Source organism: Amblyomma mixtum, chromosome 5 (assembly GCF_055824585.1).
Source record: "Amblyomma mixtum isolate Tamu chromosome 5, ASM5582458v1, whole genome shotgun sequence".
Classification (NCBI taxonomy): domain Eukaryota; kingdom Metazoa; phylum Arthropoda; class Arachnida; order Ixodida; family Ixodidae; genus Amblyomma; species Amblyomma mixtum.
This window is the reverse complement of record NC_143016.1, coordinates 123249323-123270647: the sequence shown is the minus strand read 5'-3', so window position 1 is coordinate 123270647 and position 21325 is coordinate 123249323.

Sequence of the window (21325 nt, the reverse complement as noted above, 5' to 3'; positions counted from 1 at the left end):
TCACTTCAACGAAGAGGAAAGCACACTCAGTTGTGCAAGCTACTCGATCGCCTCTGCTCGTTTTGACGACTGTCCTAGCATTCCTTGTTTTTTGAAGCATCAGCATTGTTCAAACTCTGGGAGCGAGTAATGCAGAAGGTTCGCCGAGTCCAACCAAACCAGCGTAAAAGGCCAAGACATAGAGAAGGACGCACACACAGCAACCACTGGTCCAGCGCGTGTTCAGTGTGCTTCTATTGTGTCTTCGTACTCTACTGCTAATTTTAAAATACAGTATACAGCGCCCAGCCCAAGATACATCGAGTATTTTGCTTTCAGTATACATGATGCGTGTGTGAAACAAGCTTCCTCCTCTCTGGAGGAGGCCGAGATCAGTTACTTGGGCCCCATATGCCGTTCTTGATTGACCCGCCGTGGTGGCTCAGTGGTTACGGCGGTCGGCTGCTTACCCCAAAGACGCGGGTTCGATCCCGGCCGCGGCGGCCGAATTTCGATGAAGGCGAAATTCTAGAGTCCTGTGTGCTGTGCGATGTCAGTGCACGTTAAAGAACCCCAGGTGGTCGAAATTTCCGGAGCCCTTCACTACGGCGTTCCTCATAGCCTGAGTTGGTTTGGGACGTTAAACCTCAATAAACCAAACCGTTCTTGATCGACGCATACTTTCTTGATATTCTTTGTTCCGGTCACGAGTAGCATATGCGCAACAGACCCGTTTTACCCACGCTGTTTCAAGGATTATAGCCAGCATGCAGCCCATGCGTACCACCAAAGTTTCTTGTTTAGTTTTGGGGTAAAGACAGTGTTATCGATACAGTCGAGCTCGCATATAACGCACTCGGACGTTTATCGCCTTGAATATCCTGCCTAAAAGTATAGAAAAGTCCCACAGTATATGGAAATCCTATTTCGTCGGTCGTTCGATATAGCGAACTACGCACCGTTACCCTGCAAATAGGGCTTCTAGTCATGACTCTCTTCGGTCGTTTTTCCCGCGCGCAGAGAGATTGGCTGCGCGGCCTTGGGCATCTGTTGGCAGCGCTAGCGCTGTGAAACCCCGTGATGAGCTGAACGCAGAATATAGCATTGCTCGGGCTCGGGCCGGCCCGAGTCGGGCCGGGAAATGTGCTGCTTTCCCGTGCCTGTCCCGGCCCGGGCTTGAAGTTGTGTTCCTGAGCTAGGCTTCAGCCGCCGCATCGAGGGGCTGTTTTATTATTGCAGAGTTAAGTATACTTATGGCGTTCGAGTGACGACCCCAATGCAACAGGCGCATAGTGTTGACTCACAAAACAACTACCCAATTTTTATTTACTTACTTTTGACGTCTGCTATAGCTACATTTTCTTAACGTGAGAATGCTAGAAATAATACTGCTTTTTATCTTAGGGGGATGTTGCCCGGATCGTCTCGGAAGTTAAGGAACCCCAGAGCTAAAATCTTTCCAGTAGTTTATTAATACACCATGACTACTGCCTTGTGGTTGACGCGGAATGAAAGAAAGCTCGTCTATATACTGAGTTCGTACGATACAAGAGAAGATGTTAGAAAGAAAGTGCTCGAAATATGCCGGTGTGCGCACTACAGCGGGAAGCACTTCAGATAGGCTCTTAGTGAGCTGGCGGGGACATAACCTGCACTGTAGTTAAGTTTGTACTCACTGACCAGGGCTTTTCCCGCATGCGTCGAATCTCCTTTCAGAATATCCTGCCATCCCTGTCGCGCCACTCAGTAGCAAGCTAAACCAGATGGTGGGTACCATGCTTTCGAGAGCACAACCTGCGAAATGCGCTGTGTGCCATCAGCCCACATCGTTGTGTGAGCAGCCGGTGTTCGATCGTAACACCTGAGCACATATAGGCTTCACATTTTGGTAAATGTGAGCTGCAAGTCAAATAAGGCGTCGCATCTCTCGAACATCAGGTCACGCTATGCTGTCTAGCTGTCAGTCATCGCGACGGATCACCTGAGCGATTGCTCACTGAGCATCGTCCGCTGTTGTTGTTGTTCACCTTGTACAATAGCGGTTTTCCTTCTTCTTCTTCTTCTTGTCATCAGTAAACATGGCACTACCCACGCGGGGGGATCGGCCGAGGTACGGTGGTCGATGCCAAGGAAGCATATGTGCGATAAACAAAGTCAGTAGAATTGTAGAAGTGTTGCTTGTTGGGCGAGTTGGTGGCCCATAATAATAGATTATCACTGTGAAGAGGGTGTTGTCAACCGTGTACCGTTGTCTTGTGGCCATGAGTATATTGGACAGAGAGGGAGATGTGTTAATAGCAGGTTAAAAGAACACGACTACGATGTTAATCACAGCAAATTGGGCCACCTAAGCCAGCCCTGTCGCCACTGAAAGATCCAATCTAGGGAACGTGGCCGTCCAAAGCTGTGCATGCCCCTGTTTGGAAGGAGTCAAGTAATCAACCGCCACAGTGATAAGCATGTTAGAGAGATCAGTCAGGCACTGAATATTTGGCGTGCAAGCAACAAGTGTGTGAGCGTGGAATCACTGAAAGTATCAGCAAAAGAGCTCGCTTTTCTAAATCGATGGCAACCAGCGAAAGGCTGAGTTGTATTCCTTGTATCAGCTAACTTGACAGCTCTTTCCCAATTCATGCTGTGGTTCCTGTATTTATATGTGGCAACGGCAAGAAATAAACAGTTGACAGTTGGCACTCGTGTCGTTCTGTGTTCCTTCTTTTGTCCTGTCCCGTTACGCGCTACTCTATTATTATTAGAATTGTGGAATTACTCAAACTAAAAAAATATATCAATTGTTGAAATTTTTCAATAAATTCAACTAATTAGAAATACCAGGAATAAAACAAAATATACTATTTGTACATGCGGTGGAATTTTATATGGAGTTAACAGGCAAATCCACCAGTTGCAAAAATATATTCATGAAGGTAGCCGCAAATATTTTTTTCTTTACTTCTTCCTTCCGTTTTTTTTTTCTCCAATATTTTTTTCGCTGTGTGTGTCTACGGTCGCGTACATATTTTTTCTCAATGTATCCGTTTGGAGCTTCCAGTAAGTAAATTTCCATTTTAAGTTAGAGACGAATCCTGCGATTGAAACTTAAACGCACAAGCCTTTAGTTGGGTATCCGCAAAACTATTGGGTGTCGATGCATGCGGTAGAAGAAAACAACGAAGAAACTACGCAGAGCGGTAACGCATCTTTTGTTCCTAGATGCCATTTTAGAATCCTTAACGCAACCAAATTCTCACCAAATTATTCCGAATTGATATATGTCCCAGCCCATTCGGGGAATCCGGGGAACGAGGCAGCCCACAATAAAGCCCGAGGTTTCGTCGACCGGACAGTGGATGAGTCTGGCTCCCTGAATTTCACGAAGGACTCCATGATCACATATCATGATCTCACCAATCATTTTAAACTAGAGAGGAAAATTTTCCCCGCTCCGGGCAAAAGCCTGACTACAGAACAAGAGGTTACGTGGCGTCGTCTACAGACGAAATCGATACGCACCCCATCACTCCTCGCACACATTTATCCAGATCTTTACAACCCAAATTGTAAACACTGTGCCCAACGAGCCACCTATGATCACATCCTGTGGGACTGCAAAATAGAGCCACCTCCCGGTGATCTAGTTACCACTCCTTCTCTCGAGCGGTGGGAGACCGTGCTGGCTAGCTCTAACCCCAGAACGCAAGTTTTGGCGGTGGAGTGGGCTGACAAAGTCGTCGAAGGCTGCGTTCTCTCGACCACTTAACGCGACCTCTTGCCAAGCTCTTTCCGGCGAATAAAATGTTTTACAATCAATCCAAGTCAACGCAGGGGTTCAAAGGACGAGCACAAAAGCGCCAGCATTCTAACTTGAGGTTTTTATGGAAAGAAACGTCTGGACGGAAGCCTGGCTTGTTATAAAGGACAATATTTTTTTTTGTGGCGCACTGACGGCTCGCTACTCATGAACTTCAATATTTTGTTGTCATTTATGAGGTTTTTTTTCGCGGAAACGCATTTTCGACTTCAATTCACAATTTCAGTCAATGAAATAAAGCTGGGGTGGCCAGAGAGGTATATGAAAAAAGCCATAAAAAAATATTTTCAATAAAGAACCGCAATATATTGCAACACGCATCATTTCTTTGATTCTGCCGCCGCGGTAGCTCACTAATTATGGCGCTCGGCTGCTGACCTGAAAGATGCAGGCTCGATCGTGGCCGGGAAGGTCGAATTTCGATGGAGGAAAAATTCTAGTGGTCCGTGTACTGTGCAACGTGAGTACACGTCAAAGAGCCTCAGGTGGTCTAAATTTCCGGGGCCCTTCACTACGGCGTCCCTCATAGCCTGAGTCGCTTTGGGGCGTTAAACTCCCATACAACAAACCAAATCAAACCATTTCTTTGATCCTCCGCATGATGGCGCCAACTGGCAAAAGCTGCTAAACAGCTGCCTGCATGCGCCTCTCTTGTAGAACATAACGGAAACTGCCTTTCGAGGCAGAAATGGGAGGCGGGTAAGTAGAGTTGCTGGCCGCATTTGGACCCTCGAAGAGCCGAATGCAGCTCTCGAGCTGCAGTTTGGCCACCACTGAAATAAAGTGCCATTTTTCACTACCGCTCGCTGGACACAGTTTGGTTAATACCATTTGACCGATGTGTAGTGTGTTGTAAAACAGGAAGTTATGCAATTCCTCTTATTGGGAAAGGAAGTGTTAAATTATTAATTAGGAAATGCGTTCTTTGGACCCCACCTCCAAATTCATGTTTAACGCAATAGCGTTAAGGAGCCGGTGTCGCAGTAAAGCCGGCGTCGTTGGATGTAAGCGAAAAGTTAACTAAAAAATTTCCGGAGAAGCAACCTAGGTAAGCCACTTGGGCGGTAAGTGGCCAAAAAACCAGGTCACGTTACCTTGTGGCATCACCAAAACCTCCCCACCGAATTGTGAGCAAGCTGCCCGCCGTGTCTGGTGTAAGCTAAATTTATGGTTGGTGTCGATAAGTTGCTCGGGAAGAGCACCAAACAGGGACGTACCCGAATCTGTATATTAGCAATATCCTTGATCCCACGCCCGTTAATCCCGGAGTATATCCATGTGTATGCTCTTGGTGCGCGGAAAGATCTAGAATTCATCTTACAACATGAGCATCCCAAAAAATTGACGTGGTTCAAGGAATACAAAATGTAGTCCGAAGCAATAGGATGTAATGCTGTCCAGCGACATCCGGGAAGATCAACGAGGTCTGATACAGCGTGCTCTACGGGCGGAAGAAGCAAGTGGAGCCCCGGAATAGCGGCACCAATCAGCGCTGAAGGCACCGTGAGAAGAAAAAGCGACAGCTAAGAAGAATAACTTAGGCAATAAAATTATTCTGTTTCTTCCCATTAGTCTTGAAAGCTGGCGCTCTGAAAGGTTGTTTTCAATGCTCGCAATTTACGCTATATGATGAAAAAGAAGAATGCAAGCGGTCAGAAGTGGTTGGGTCCCTTAAAGGCATGTTAGCTGGGCGTTGATGTTTTCCTTTTTCTTGCAATCAGCGAGGCTTTTAATGCGAAAGTATTAAGGCGGAAGCCTTTAATGCCTCATCGTTGTAAGCAGGAGCTGTCGACAGAAATGTCACGCTTTTCAGTTGGTTGAAACGGTCGTGACGTCACAGTGCGCGAATTTCAAACGGGGCCAATTGTACTTTGGCTACTATGCAACCAATTAAAGTGATCGTACAGTGATGCTCCAAGTAAGTTTGACTGAGTTTAGTTAATTGCTTACTTAACCAATTAGCCTAATTAACCTTTCTAGTCAGACCAGATAAATAAATAAAACCGAGTAGGAAATTGGCCGAGCTTGGGAATCGAACCCCGGCCTCCGGAGTGCGAGTCGAGCATGCTACCACTCCGCCATGCCAGCTTTTTTTTTTTCAACATGGTATTTATTACAGTGATGTAATGTTCTATGTACATGAACTATATACAAGCCATTATGAAAACAGTGTTAAACAATACATATTAAAAAGACCATGCACTAGAAAAGGAGCAATGCAGAGCACATCACTAATAGTGAGTGCCACTCCGGTTCGTACTCAGTCTGGGCATACACGTCTCTTAGATGAACAACCATTCGACTGAAGTGATCCTTTGTAGACACAACAGGTTCACAGTGTGTGTCCATCATGCGGGTTTTCCAGAGGCTGTCCAGTCCAATCAGAAAGAACATGTCCAGGGGTTCATCAACAAATGGCAGCGCAGTGAGATAGCGAACAGAATGTGGAGTCAGATTAATTATTTTTGAAATGTGCGTTGCAGGATATCCCAGAAGAGTACTGCATCTTTGCAACTGATGAAACAATGCTCAATTGTTTCTGGTTCATCACAAAGGCGGCAATTAACGGTAGACACAAAAATGCCCTTTTTCTCTAACCATGTTCTAACGGGCAACGTACCGGTGTGTAACTTAAAGAAAAAGGTCTTTGTACACGGCGAGACTGGCATCTTACGTACTCATTTGAGTACGTCATGCCCAGGTAAACCAAAATACATAGAGCGGTACATGGGCGGAGGGAAGAGCATACTAATCAAATTCTTATACAACTTTTTCCTCGACACTACAAAAAGGAACTCAGGAGAAAAACGAACAAGTAGGAAACGGACAGCCAAATACACCTCTTGCATTATGCCCCACAAACACGGACGGTCATAAACATTGGAAGACACAATGAGGTTAGGTAAAACATGAACTAAATATGTTTGCAGGAATGAACGTACTATTGGGTGTGTAGTGTCACGGAAAACCATGAAACGTGACACTATCTGTCGGACATACAGGTGAACTAGACCAAGGCCACCAGCACTTACAGGCCGAAAAAGGTTATCACGCCTCATGGATTCAAAAGACGAATCCCACACAAAAGTAGCGAAAACCCTGTGGAAAAGCTGGATAGGAAGTCTGGCGCAATGAATAATTTGCAGTACATAATATATTTTAGTGGCGAGAAACAGATTACAGGCGGTCGCCCTGCCAAAAATTGAGAGGCCATGGGGGACAAACGTTTGAGCATAGCACTGAAGAGTTGACACGCGGTCTTTCCAATAATGTACGCTATGCTTGTAGGCACTCAAAGGGACGCCAAGGTACTTTGGTGGCCTGCATGTCCATGCTATACCAGCATATTCAGCAGGTGTCGCACCCGAGCTACCAAACCAAAGACCGCAACTTTTAGAGCGATTAATCCGACTTCCTGACACCGAACCAAAGTCCTCCGTTAAACGAATAACCTCATCGATGCTTGGCTTATCAGTACAAAAAAAGGCAAGGTCATCTGCATAAGCCAATACCTTCAGTTCGTGGCCCATTATCGGAAACCATTGACAGCTCTACTGTTTATAACACTTATGCAAAGTGGCTCCAAGTATACTGCGAACAGGAGCGGAGACAGTGGGCACCGTTGTTTCACCGAAGACTGAATTGGGACTGGTTGCGAGAGACAGCCATTAACAATCAAGCGCGTGGTACACGATTTGTAACAAAGGCGTATGCCAGTAGAAAGTATTGAACCGAGATTGACGTGATTTAAAAGTGAAAAAAGAAATGAATGGCATACTCGATCAAATGCCTTTGCCAGGTCAATTTGCAGCATTGCTAATTGTTCTTGAGCGTCACTGCAATACTGCAACACCGTACGCGCTACATGTAGGTTAGATTGTATTGATCGTCCCCGCAAGCCACATGTTTGATGAGGCCCAATCAAAGTAGGCATTGCAAGCTGCAGCCGATTTGACAGTATTTTAGCAAAAATCTTATAATCTACATTAGAAAGCGTGATTGGTCTGTAGCCATCTACAAATCGAAGTTTTTCCTTATCCTCGGTCTTTGGTATAAAGACAATATGACTTTTCGTAAATGACTGAGGCAGAAATTCAACATCAATACTTCTCTCAAAAATTTGGAGCAGGACAGGGGCTAGAACGGATTTAAATGTCTTGTAAAATTCTCCTCAGAGGCCGTCAGGCCCCGGGGTTTTCGAAAGCGGCAATTGATCAATTGCATCTTGCACTTCACCCAAGCTTAAAGAACCACTTATTGCCTTGCACTCATCCTCATTGAGTGGGTTAATCATGGACACCAATCGCGCTATATGATCATCATCAGCAGTGCTTGACGTGGCAGCAAACAGAGAGCTATAGTGGTTTTCAAACTCGGTAACTATGACATCTGTACTTGTGACCAGGGCACCACCACAGTAGAGCTCAGAAATTCGCTTGGCAGCCACATGACGACGCTCATCTAGCAAGGCCTGTCTAGTAGGCTCCTCAGAGTGCAGAGCACGGTTGCTGCGGGATCGTACACGAGCCGCACGATAGCGTTCTGCATCAAACTTCTGAAGGTTGCACTTAACAGCACCAATTTCCTCTGTGTACAAGCCAGGAGCCTCACATTCAAGCGCATGCAGATTATAAAGACTCTGAAGTAACCGTTTCTCCTCACCATGCTTAAGATAAGACTTCACGGAGCCGATCTCAATAGCTATTCTACGAACTTCTAGCTTAAACATCTCCCAAACTGCAAATAATGGGACATCCATGACCAAGCAAGATTCCAAAGCTGTCATCACTCGCTGCTGAAAATGCTCATCATTTAGAAGCTCGGAATTAAGCTTCCACAGTTCCCACTGCGGCTGAAATTTGGGACGGGCGCATTCTCCAATCCGCGCAATGACCATAGCATGATCTGAGAAAGAAACAGGCTTGACATCACATGAAATGTGCCGTTTAAGGAGATCTACGGAAACGTAAATGCGATCAAGGCGTGAATGTGAGGCTCCTCATATGTATGTGAAGGCGGATGACAATCCGGCATCAATTAAACCTGCGTTTTCGGTAATAGACAATAATATACCAGAGCGCTTATCAGCGTTTTGGTTAGGACCTGTGCGATCGCGTGGGTCGCACACACAGTTGAAGTCACCCATGAAAACGACATAACGATCACATCCTAGGAGAGTTGCAATTGCGTGAAAAAAAAACTGCTCGTTGCACCGGATTATTTGAAGCACACACATTGATAACCCTCCACGACTCGCCATGCAGTCGAAACATATCAGACGCCCTTCTATGTCAACCTGGTACTTAAAGTCAGAAATAGGCAGACTCTTCTTTAAGAAAAGAAAGTAACCTGCCGAAAGACCCACTGAGTGCGACACACAGACGTTGTAAACTGTTAGGAAAGGTCGCAGGGCTATCTCTGTATCCACTTCACTTTCTATCTTAGTTTCTTGAATAGCCACAATGTCGAGCCGATTGCCCCAAAGCAATCGGCGTAACTGTACCTGTTCCTGCCTTGAACGGAGTCCACATATGTTGAGTGTTGCGGCAGTCAACTGCTGGTTAGACGCCATGGTGGCTAACTTGAGCTTCAATCAGGCATCCACGATGTCTGGGGGCATCACTCCGAAAGGTGAGACCTCCCTAGAGTTGACGCCCTTTCTCCTTGATCTGGACCGCCAAGGAGGTTTCTTATTTTTTGACTTTCGACGGCGGCACTTGTGCTTGGCGGGGACACTGTCCTCCTCAGAGGAGGCAGAACTCGGAGACAAACCGCGCTTCGAGGCCACACTTAAAATTTACTCATCGGCATCACAGTTGCCGTCGGGGAGAGAAGTGCCAGGTTGGCACTCTGTTCCGCCATGCCAGCTGGACGGTTTGGAATGAACAAAGGTGCGTCTAGTGAATACGGTGTCTTCGTTCACTCCCATCTTCCTCCCTTTCCGTTACGGCGTGGTTTAGGTGTCCACTGAGATATGAGAGACAGATACATTTCCTTTCCTCAAAAACCAATTTACCGACGAGCAAGGCGTATTTGTCCGTGTTTCAGATTGATCCAAATTGTCGTGACGTCACCGCGCGCGAATTCTGACGGGTGTCTACCGAAATATGAGATACAGTTACTGCGCAATTTCCTTTCCTCAAATACAATTTTCGACTAGTGTCTACTGAGATATGTGAGAAAGTTAATGCGTAATTTCCTTTGCTCAAATACAATTTTCATTTTCTTCATTACGGCCCCTCTTTCTTCTTTCACTCACACTTCCTCCCTTCCTGTACGGTGCGGCTCAGGTGTCCACCGAGATGACAGAGAATTACAGCCCCATTTCCTTTCCTCAAAAAGCGTTGCGTTCAAAGTGCAACGCATCGCGCCGAACGGGTGGTGGCGTTCCGTGGACTGCCTGGCAGCGCTACAACAGGCTGTCGCTTTCCACTTCTAAAGGCGAAGCTTAAGCGTCATTAATTGGCATTTAATTAATGCACCAACAGAATGTGAAGTGAACAATCGCGTAGCAGAATGCAGCACTCAGTCTTTCGCCTTTCACCACATTAGCCGCTAAAGTTCCTCGTAATTTTACTAGTCACATTTCGAGAAAAGCTGGTGGCATGTGTGTGCTTGGAGATGGTACAGAAAATGTCATCGATGGGAAGAAAAATCTCGCCGTCACAGATCTCGGCGGACACCGAGGCCAATTACTGCGCACTTTCTTTCTTCAAAAACCAACTTTCGTGTCAAAATTCTGAAGCAACCTCTCGTCCTACACCGCTGCGGGTGATGTCATACGATATCTTGTTGCATATAGCATACGTCTCTTAGTCAGGTTGCAGGCTCGCTCACGACAGGCATTCGAACCAATTGTTCTGGTGTTTCACTCGGACCTTTGTTGATTCGCCGTCCCGGTTGCACAGTGGTTATGGCGCCCGGCTGTTCACCCGAAAGACGCGGGTTCGATCCCGGCCGCGGCGGCCGAATTTCGATGGAGACGAAATTCTGGAGGCCCGTGTACTGTGCGATGTCAGCGCAGGTTAAAGAACCCCAGGTGGTCGAAACTTCCACGGCCCTGCATTACGGCGTCCCTCATAGCCAGAGTCGCTTTCCAACGTTAAGCCCCCATACACCAAACCAAACCAACCTCTGTTGGTTTGTTTCATTTCTCATTGCGCAACCTGCTTCGAGGTCGAACGCTCACGATGACGCACTAATGCTTTAGCTTTCAAAGCACGTAAGCAGTCTGAAGTGTTCTCAGACTGTTTGTTACACTGCCTATGCCAAAGTTTTCGCAACCTCAAGAGATCCAGCTAATTTTGTTTGTAAGTCCAAGCATAGCGTTCTTTTTAACAATATGGCGTTTGTAAGCCTGCTCACGTCTTGCTTGCCTTTTGGGTGCCTTTGTTTCCTGCCTGTTTAAGGATTAACGCCACCGCCACACGAGCAACGCGACGCTCTGCCACACTCGGTGGCATTCTTTGTAGCACACTGCGTGTAATTCTTCATTCTCAGTGGCATTTACGTGACAAGGTGTTCATTGTTCGTTTGTTTACTTTTGTTTATTCAAAGATATTCATATCGAAACGTCTCACCTTTTTCGTCGACCTGCAAGAAACGTTTTATAAATCGGGTTGAGAACGCGATTTTACTTATAAATTTCGGAAAGCCATATCCACTTCAACGGCGGCCAAAAAGACGAAGTCTTTTGCTATGAAATTCGGCCGCCCAGTTGTATGCCTTGACGAAGATACCGAAACGTGCCCATCACCACCTTCACGTCGTCTGGGATCACATCAGGCGTCACGCATTTCTGATATGAGAGGAAGAGAAGCACAAACAGCCAATTAACAAGAAATTAACGCCACCACCCCATATCTAATTTCGTTTTATTACGCTAAATACCCCCCTGAGTGTTATTACACAAGCGGCAGGAACACACATTATGAAGACCAAGTGTTAACGTAACGAAAGGTGATATAATAATTTGCCATGGCATCACATAATGAGCATATGATGCAGTCGACGCAGTTGGAAAAGTCATTCCACTCTGCAGCAGCACGGGATAAAAATGAAGCGGCAGAGGTAGAGCGCGTAGTCGGGAAGCTTGAAATGGATGGAATGTGAGGTGAGATACGCGGGCTGACGGGACAATGTAGCGTGAGCAACTAAGTAAACTACGAAAAAAGTTGTGAAATAAGCTAAAGCTGTCCACACGGCGACGAAGTGAGAGCTGTAATAAACGGGATTCCGCTTTCAATGGTGACACACTGAAGTTGTAGGAATGTGAAGACTGTAGGAACCACTATAATAAAACTTGGGTTGGGCCTAGTTGGTACATGATGTTGTGAAGGTGTAGGTTGCGCAACCAAGGGACGAACCACGAAGAAAGACACAGAGACACACACAAGCGCTTTTTTTTTGAAGGTAGAAGAAGGGGAGGACACACACAAAGAAGGGCCCACTGAACTAGAAAGGAACTTCAATAAAACTTGGGTTGGGCCTAGTTGGTACATGATGTTGTGAAGGTGTAGGTTGCGCAACCAAGGGACGAACCACGAAGAAAGACACAGAGACACACACAAGCGCTTGTGTGTGTATCTGTGTCTTTCTTTGTGGTTCGTCCCTTGGTTGCGCAACCTACACCTTCACGACAACTGTAGGAACCAGGCCGCTGTGTTCTGAAGTGATCCAATTTTATTTTTAAGGTAGTTGCGATGTGGGTTCTAAATTGCGATGTGAAACCTAACTTTGATCTTAAAAGATATTTGTAGGCTATTAATTTTGCATGCTGCCTGACGTGACGAAGATTCTATTATTACGGGTGTTTTATTAGACAAAATGATGTTACTGACATAAGTAGCACATAGAAGTCGTTGCACCTTAGAAGTACTACTAATGGAAACGGGACAGCAGTTTACTGGCGAGACTTTGTTGGCAGAATTATAGGCTGGAACGACCTTACCATTTTTTCTAATCGTCCTGCAACTGTACTGATGAAAGTGGCCGTGAAAAAGTAAGCACGAAAACTCGGCACAAATATCTGTAGCATTCAATAGAAATTTGCAGCTAATATTTCCCGCATAGGATGGAGCAAGCACTTGCATGATTAAACAGACTGTACAGGTACGTTGGGAGTTACATATGGGAAATGCGCAGGGTTACGGCGGCGGGGGAAAGAAAAGAGTTGACATTTCTAAGGGTTAACTTCCATTAGCCAGCTGTCACACCATTCCTGAATGGTTTATGTCGTCTTGAAGGTATATTTGATCCTAGGCGTTAGTAACTGTGGGATTAACAACGCAGTCGTCGGCCAACATGTGAATATTAAAACACATATGATTCGGTAATTAATATCTATTAAGAAAAGAATACAGCCGAGCACAGAACCTTTGAGGGACGCCTAATGTTACTGGTAGGGGATTAGAATTTCATTGTTCACAATAATCAACTGCGAGTGATTACAGTGGAATTGTATTCATTTTATCATATCTAACTGCAAATTCAATCGGGAAAATTTAAAAAGTGAGCGTTTATGTGGTACTTTGTCACATGATTTGGCAAAATCCAGGCACAGGACGTCATTCCGCATGTTACAATCGATATGAGAATGCAGATCATGAATAAAGATGGCCAGATGTGGTTCACACAAAAGACCATTTCGAAAACCGTGCTGCGACGAATTAAAAAAAATTGTTCGAGTCAAGGAAGTTCATATGTGCATAGATGACATGTTCTGCGTTTTTCCTTGTCAAGCTGCTAATGGAAACCGGACAGTAGTTTACTGGCGAGACTTTGTTGGCAGAATTATAGGCTGGAACGACCTTAACATTTTTCTAGTCGTCCTGCAACTGTTCTGATGAAAGTGGCCGTGAAAAAATAAGCGCGAACACTCCGCACAAATATCTGTAACATTCAATAAAAATTTGCAGCTAATATTTGCCGCATAGGATGAAGATGAATCTTCCACCTTTTGAATTAAGGAGAAAAGACTTGATGGGAATAACGTGGCTGCTGGTATAGCATGCTCTATCATTAACGATGGCATTGAAAGTGGCGTTTCAGTTTCGATACTAAATACTTATTAGTATGCAGCGTTTAACATACGCGTAGTAGCGCCCTAATCATGAGTTGTATTCTAAAAACAATTTTGGAACAGCTTTTTAGTAGCTTATGACGCGATAGTTGTTGTTTTCATTCTGAAGGAGTGATTGTTATTTCTTTTGAGTGTTTGCGGGGTCTCATCAGAAACCTAGTGATTGTGGCCGGTTTGCAAAGTCTTGCGCATAAATGAAATTTATGGGAATTCGTCCTAGCCAAACCCACTCGTTGCTTTTGGGCGTTACAAGCTCTGAGCGGAAAGCCTTCACAGACGCTAGTCTACTCATTTAAACTTTCAACCGTTCGAAAATAATTTGTCTTTGAGCTTTTGTGAATTCAATTTCACTAATATTGGACGAACGCGGTTAAGTGTATGACGGCCGAGCCGGTGGGCATGTTTATCTCCTCAGAATCAGTTGTCAAATTCAGGCTTTGAGCGCAATGGCAAACTATCCCCACCTTCAGAACTCGTAAGTTCTTCGGATGGGTTAGAATCATGATATCCATAAAATACGCGATTAGTACGACGTGACCGATTTCAGTTCCGTCATTGCGGGCCTCTAGGAATGACTTCTACGGGGCATCCAAGCGTTTTCATATTTTGCAGTCTGTAATTCAGTTTTCAGAGTTGAAAATATTTCCAAATGTGTCTCTAGGTCGGTCGTGCGCTTAGTTAAGCCGCTAAAGCTCCGTCAGTAGACGTAAATTGGTTTTAATATCTTGTACGTCGCTAATGACTTCAGCTTGGCAGACGGATAAACTTTTAGTTCAGCGATCACAGCATGAGGGGTGTGAGGCCCTCGATTGGTTTCAGCTTCTCATGCCAATAGCAGCAAGCCCCGAACAATATAAGCAAATTCAGTCATTAGAAAAGTGCAGCGCAGTGGGCTCAGGAACTGCACTAAGAAATAAATGCAACATTTTTTTCATATTCGGTTAAGTAATTCATCATCATCATCAGCCTGACTACGCCCACTGCAGGCCAAAGACCTCTCCCACGTCTCTCCAAATAACCCTGTCCTTTGTCAGCTGCGGTCACCCCATTTCCTCAAATTTCTTAATCTCATCCGCCCCCCTAACTTTCTGGCGCCCCCTGCTACGCTGCCTTCTCTTGGAATCCACTCTGTTAACCTCACGGAATAGCGGTTGTCTTCACATTACATGCCCTGCCCAAGCCCATTTCTTCATCTTGATTTCGACTACGATGTCATTAACCCGGATTTGTTCCCTCACCTACTCTGTCCGCTTCCGGTCTCGTAACGTTACATCTATCATTTTTCTTTAACTTTAACCTAACCCTTTTCGCTAGCCTCCACATTTATGCCCCGTGTGTGAGCACCATTAAGATGCGGCTGTTGTATACTTTTCTGTTGAGGGATATTGGTAAACTGCCATTCATGACCCGAGAGAACCTGCCATGTGCGCTCCACCACATTTTTATTTTCCTAGTCATTTCCCTCTCATGATGCGGATCGATGGTCACTACCTGCCCTAAGTGGATGCATTCCCTTACCACTTCCAGCACCTCGCTAACAATTGTGAACTGTTGCCAAAGGTGCCAAAAATGAGTAATTCCGACTTCAGCCGCTAAACAACCCACCATGAGCTTCCTTTTCACAGCTTCAGCGTCGTTTTCTGTAAGGGACATTAATTCCTGGAATAGAAAGAACAACAACGTAGGCACAAAATTAAAATCTGATGGTGTGCGCTCTGGTAATGCGTTTCAAAGTTCAGAACGTACTGGCATTGAAAGGAAAATCTAGTTATCGTCGACCTTTAAACACTTACAGCAGCAATCGAGGAGCGTTTCTTTAAGAAGAGTATAAGCAATAGTGAAACGGGAATCATTTAATAACAACGTAGGGAAGCAAGAAGAGATGCACAGAACTGCCATCTAGAATGAAATGGTCTCCCCGCTCTCCCCGTTGGGATTCAAGGCGGGCGGATGGACATCATAACTTTTCCGGCTGCGCAGGACTGTTCAACCTTTTCGCGTATGTTGTATGATTGACTCTCTTCATGGGAAACTGCCTTGCTGTTGCAACCGACTGCAAATAATGGGCCGTAAACGAAGCCACCCATGTTATTCGAGCCATATCGAAGGTGAGTCCTTGGTCATGAGCCTTAAAGAAAATATTCTCCGTAATCTCGAGGGGACGCTGGAGCTGCCGAGGCGTGCGGACGTGTCTCACTTGAGCTCCCCAAATTTTCGATGCTTTAAGTGGATTTTTTTCTGCTTCTTCAGACACTTCGTCTGGAGTAAACGCCGGAAGTCACTAGGACCACCGGGATACCAAATCCACGGCAAGTGAACGTGACTGTGGAGCGATTTTCGCGATCTTCAGATCGTCGCCCCGACGACGAAGCTAATCGTGACGTCCATTCCGTCTGAAGCCCGCCTTCAAAGAGCCGGCGAGACACGTCGCAGCCCCATAGAGCCTGAGACCCCCGTAGAAGATCACTAGGGAAGTTACCGTAGGAGAGACACTTCCGCCAGAGCAATTCTCCATCAAATCCGGCTATTTCGAGATAGGTATACCTAAATGTGGCGTTCGCTCGCACGGCAGCCACGGCGGAGGGGGGAATCCAATATGGCCGACCGAACAGAGGAAGGAGACAAGATGGCGATCGTGTGACCGCCAACTTGGCTTAGAGGGTTGGAAAAGGGCGCTGCGTTTGGTGGAAACGCAGAACGTTCGCCTCTCCCCCGGACTGCATAAAGTCGTGATTAGACCGAAGGGAGAACTTAGTACGCTCTCCGCGTGCAAAAATGAGACGGCCTCGGTCATCGTGAGGACGGCTGTAGGGATTGCGCTGGCTGACGCAAAAGATGATATCACCTTCATGAACTGGAAGCAAAATACCATTTTGGTTGGCACCGACAGCCACGATAGAGTGCAGGAATATCTGAATATTGGACCTCTCACATTAGTCCCGGACCAACTCGAAGCGTTTTTATATCTTGCGACCCCGAATGGATACGGCAGAGAAGTCATTCATGGAGTTCCGGTGACTCATACATGATATTCCCACGTCCAAAAACACAAGGTGATACAGGAGCCGAAGCAGGCGGTGAATAATGACGCTGAAACCACGGTGGTAGCATCATCTCTTCTTTTGCCTACAAAAAAAGAAAACATGCCAAAACACGTAACCTGAGCTCACGTTAGCGGAAGTATGTGAAAGATTCGAAGACACAATTGACACCAAAATTCAGGGGGCACTTTGACTGTCTAAAGTGGGTAGAGGCGGAAGCGTTTTCCGCACCACCTTCGCTGTTTCTGTGGCACTGGTGGCGTCACATATAATTGAGTACTAATTACTAAGTGATGACAAATCAAAATTAATGGTTAATTACTGATTAATGCCTGAATACTAATTAACTGCTAATTAATGACGCTTAAGCTTCGCCTTTAGGAGTGGAACGCGACAGCGCACTGTAGCGCTGCCAGGAAGTCCACGGAACGCCACCACCCGTTCGGCGCGATGCCTTGCCCTTTGAACACAACGCTTTTTGAGGAAAGGAAATTCCGCAGTAACTGTCTCACAAATTCAGGGGGGCACTTTTTTGACCTAAAGTGTGGTCACTGATGTGTGGTTAAGATGTTAAGCTTCGCCCCTAAGAGTGGAACGCGACAGCGTCTTGCAACGCTGCCAAGGAGTCCATAGAACGCCATCGCCCATTCGGTTCTACGCCTCGCTCGTCGGTAAATTGTTTTTTGAGGAAAGGAAATGTATCTGTCCCTCATTTGTCGGTGGACACCCAAACCTCGCCGGAAGGGAATGGAGGAGGATGAGAGTGAGTGAAGACACCGCATTCACTACATGCGCCTTTGTTCATTCCGAACCATCGAGCTGGCATGGTGGAGTGGATAGCATGCTCGACTCTCACGCCGAAGACCGGGGTTCGATTCCTGAGCTCGACCAATTTCTTAATCGGTTTTATTTATTTATATGGCCTGACTAGTAAGGCTAATTAGGCTAATTGGGTAATTAAGCAATTAACTAAGCTCAGTCCCACTTACTTGGAGCATCACTATATGATCCCTTCAATTGGTTGCATGGTTACTAGCCAAAGTACAATTGGCCCCGTTTGAAATTCGCGCACTGTGACGTCACGACCGTTTCCACCAATTGAAAAGCGTGACATTTTCTGTCGACAACTCCTGCTTACAACGATGAGACATTAAAGGCTTCCGCCTTAAAAGTCAGGAAATTCAAGCACATATTCAAGCCATGATGGAAGCCATTCAGATCCTAACGAAGGAAACTCAAAGGCACAGAAACGAGTTGTTGACTATTCATGCGTGGCAGCAAACCGCAGGAAATTGTCCGACCGACAGAGTTATGAAAGGTATTCAACAACTGCAAAATGGTCAGACGACCGAGAGATAAGAGACATACGCTGTGGCAATGGAACTGCCAGGGGTATCGCTGCAAGCGACCGATTCTTCAACAGCTGCTAGTAGGCACGGACGGCCCAGACGTGTCAGGAAACTGGGGAGGGGGGCGGGGGGGAATTATAAGATACAAGGCTTTTAGCACCTCTGGCAAAAAAGTGGCTGTTACTACCATCGCCAGAAGGAACGTAGCGGTAATTACGCACGACATGGGGATAAATGATTTAGACCATGTTCTTACAGAACTCACGCACTCTAAAAAACGCAGACAAGCTTATTCGTTCTGATGGTTTGGTTTGGTTTGGTTTATGGAGTTTAACGTCCCAAAGCGACTAAGGCTATGAGAGACGCCGTAGTGGAGGGCTCCGGAAATTTCGACCACCTGGGGTTCTTTAACGTGCACTGACATCTCACAGTACACGGGCCTCTAGAATTTCTCCTCCAAAGAAATTCTAGCCGCCGCGGCCGGGATCGAACCCGCGTCTTTTGGGTCAGCAGCCTGAATATACACAGCAGTCCAAAACAAAGGAAGGTCCGTTTCGGTTATCTGCTTCAAAAAACTCTACGCATTGCAAACAAGCAAGCAATGGTGGCAGTGGGAGATCTCAACGCTCATCACGCTGCTTGGGGGTACCGAAGAGGATGTATCAAGGGCAGAGCGCTGTGGCTGGATATGCATCAAGAAGCCTTCACCTTGCTCACGCACCCCCAAACTCCAACTAGAGTGATAAATAGCGTCAGCGTGCACACGTCTCCCGACCTCACCTTCGTTAAAAGTCAGCAAAGCAACCTGGCCTGATATCCAGAAAAATTTAGGCAGCGATCACTTTATTCTACAAAAGGTAATTACCTCCGGTCCCCATAGACGAAGGGGCCGGCCCCAATCGCTGGTCGAACTGGACGCCTTTTCTCAAATCCGGGAACAAAATGTGGAGAATATAGAGATAAAGGATAAGGATCAATGGTTTAAAAAATTCAAACGGATACCAGTAAAGCAACAATAGCTATAGAAGAGGACTTGGGATTGGAAACGATAGACAGCCACCTCCTTCACGTGTGGGAAGCCAAACCGAGCATGGAAAAGAGGCTTAAAAGTCAAAGTGAAATTGTAAGCTTAGAAGAAGGATAGCAAGACAGAACAAAAAGATAGCTGCCTAGGCAAAAACTAGGAAAAGCTATGCGATAAAATGGAAGGAAATATAGGACTGGCTATGACGTGGAGCCCACTCAGACAACTCCTAGACCCTGAAGGCTGTAAAACCGCCAGAGGCGAAATCTGCAAAATATTGAGCGTAAATATTAAGGCGGAAGCCTTTAATGTCTCATCGTTGTAAGCAGGAGTTGTCGACAGAAAATGTCACGCTTTTCAATTGGTGGAAACGGTCGTGACGTCACAGTGCGCGAATTTCAAACGGGGCCAATTGTACTTTGGCTAGTAACCATGCAACCAATTGAAGGGATCATATAGTGATGCTCCAAGTAAGTGGGACTGAGCTTAGTTAATTGCTTAATTACCCAATTAGCCTAATTAGCTTTACTAGTCAGGCCATATAAATAAATAAAACCGATTAAGAAATTGGTCGAGCTCAGGAATCGAACCCCGGTCTTCGGCGTGAGAGTCGAGCATGCTATCCACTCCACCATGCCAGCTCTTTTTTTTTTTTTCTTTCATGGTATTTATTTACATGGTTTTGTATACAAAGCATATATATACATATGTGTGTGTGCATATACACACACAAAAACAACTATTTACAGAGCACCTAGGTAGGCGCTAGGTGGCAGAAACATAATAGTAACATATTATAACTAAAAGGCCGGTAAAGATATACAGCGCATCAGGAGAGGAAACCAATCCGGTACAAAGTCCGATTTTTGGTAAATGTCCGTTACCTGCAGCAACATTCGGCTAAAGTGAATTCTGGGCGAAACAACAGGTTCAACGTTGCGATCTTGCATGCGTGTTTTCCAAAGACTATGAAGTCCAATCAGAAGAATCATATCATAAGGATTCGAGTCAGGTTGGGAAACAACAAGGTAGCGCACACTGTAGGAATTTAGGAGAAAATCTTTCTGTAGCGTCCTTTGCAACACATCCCAAAACAAAATCGCGTCTTTGCAGTCTATAAAACAATGTTCAATTGTTTCAGGCACATTGCACAAGCGACAGTTTACAGAAGACACAAAAATGTTTTTCCTATCGAGCCACGTCTTGACAGGTAGAGTTTCAGTGTGTAATTTATAGAAAAATGTTTTGGTGCAAGGAGAAATTGGCATTTTACGCACTCGTTTTAAAACATCATGGCCCATGAGCCCAACGTAGACGGAACGATACAGTGGGGGCGGGAAGAGCATGGATATCAAATCCCTGTACAGATTTTTGCGCGAAACAGAATATAAGTACTCATTTGAAAACCGAACTGTCAAAAAACGCACGGAGGCATAAACTTCCTGCATAAAGCCTAGTAAACGGGGTCGTTCAGTAAAATTGGAAGAAACTACTAAGTTCGGAAGTAAAGTCATGAAGTTAACCTGCAAGAATGCTCTAATAATCGGAAGGGAACAAGCGCGAAAAAAGAAGAAACGGGCAACCAACTGTCTCACATACAGGTGCTCTAGGCCCAGGCCTCCTGCGCAAACAGGCCTGAAAAGGTTATCACGCCGCATGGGCTCAAATTTGGAGGACCAAATAAACGTCGCAAATATACGATGGAAACGCTGTATGTAATGTCTGGCGCAGTGAAGGACCTGGAGTACGTAATAAATTCTTGTTGCCAGAAAGGTGTTGCAAGCCTGGGCTCGACCAAAAATTGAGAGGCGATGCGGTACAAATGTCTGAGCATAACGCTCAACAGCCGGAACTCGCTCTCTCCAGTAATGGGCACTGGATTTGTAGGCATGAAGTGGAACGCCAAGATATTTAGGAGGCACACAAGACCATTCTATGCCAGCGTACAGAGGTGGAGTTGTGCCCCATGAACCAAGCCATAGGCCAGAACTTTTGGAGCGATTCATTTGAGCACCAGAAACGATGCCGAATTGATCTATT